Raw genomic sequence first — 1,629 nt, 5'->3', positions numbered from 1 at the left:
TGTGTGTGTGTGTGTGTGTGTGTGTGTGTGTGTGTGTGTGTGTGTGTATACATCTTCCATCGCATAAATTCTGCAAATGCACTTTGCTTGAAAAATACATATATAAAAGCACAAAATAAAAATTAATGCAGAATTATTCTTATTGTTAGTACAAAGTAATCGGAGCATGATCCTGGAGACGTCCCATGTCCGTGATATCGTCATCGTAAACGGGGCATGGGGCCCACAGAAAAAATAATAAAAATAATATATGTATGTGCGTATTGTTGGGAGAAGACTTTGAACGAGCAATAAGTTCCCGCCCTTCTAGAGGGCAGCTCCCGGTTGGCGGCGCGACTTGGCGCGCCACGCGTGCGTGCGGGCATCAGTGGTCCTCACAAGAGCCTCGATCACCGTCGTGTTCAGACGTGTTAGTTACGGTTTAAGTTACAGAGTGTGACATACTTATATATAATAAAGACAGTATTCAGAGTGTACAAAAACCAAGACTGTTGTGTTCCCTGCTCATCTCATCACATTTCAAGTCGTCCCTGATTATATTTCCAATACGTATGCGTATGTATGTGCGATTGCGTATGCGTGTGCGTGTGTATGAATATGTATGTTCAATTGCATTACGGTTTTATGTAATATTATTTTACTTTCGACAATAACAATAAAAAAAATAATATATTTTATTTATATATGTATTTTCGTTTATATTTCCCAACATTTTATCAACGAAATAATAAATAGAGAGTTTTTTGTCCTAAATAACATTACCGTTTTTTTTTCTTCAAATATACCCTTATAGAATTCCAAAAAATCCTGATTTTACCATACTAAGTGTACGCTACCCAGTGTACTAAAAGAGAGAGAGGGAGAGAGAGGGAGAGAGAGGGAGAGAGAGGGGGAGAGAGAGAGAGAGAGAGAGAGAGAGAGAGAGAGGAATAAATGATGCAAATTACATACATAGAGAAAGGAATAATAATACGAGAGATATCCGTCCTTGTCTAACGAGGCATCTACGACATATCTGTCAAAGCTCGTTCTTTGAAACGGCTTCATAGATCACAAAATCCTTTTACAGGAGTAAAGTTTAGGTACTAATGAAGGGTGGGATTGTAAAATAATTAGTAATAATTTAAAAAAATGTAAAAATGCCTAACGAGATATCTGTACCACATGGGCCCGATTCTCTAACGAAAAACGTATGCGCAAACACTGCTCTAACAGAAAGGCTGCAATGATTGGCTATCGCACAGTTTTTAGCCAATAAGCTTGCAGCTTTTCTGTTACAGCAGAGTTTACGCATACGTTTGTAGATAGAGAATCGGGCCCCATATCTGTCAAAGCTCGTTCTTTGAAACGGCTTCATAGATCGCAAAATCCTTTTACAGGAGTAAAATTTAGGTACTAATGAAGGGTGGGATTGTAAAATAATTAGTAATAATTGAAAAAAATGTAAAAATGTCTAACGCGATATCTGTACCACATATCTTTCAAAGCTCGTTCTTTGAAACGGCTTCATAGATCGCAAAATCTTTTTACAGGAGTAAAGTTTAGGTATTAATGAAGGGTGGGATTGTAAAATAATTAGTAATAATTGAAAAAAATGTAAAAATGCCTAACGAGATATCTGTATCATAT

This window comes from Temnothorax curvispinosus, unplaced genomic scaffold, assembly GCF_003070985.1.
Source record: "Temnothorax curvispinosus isolate PA1 unplaced genomic scaffold, ASM307098v1 QBEX01008791.1, whole genome shotgun sequence".
NCBI lineage: Eukaryota > Metazoa > Arthropoda > Insecta > Hymenoptera > Formicidae > Temnothorax > Temnothorax curvispinosus.
This window is presented reverse-complemented; position numbering follows the sequence as displayed.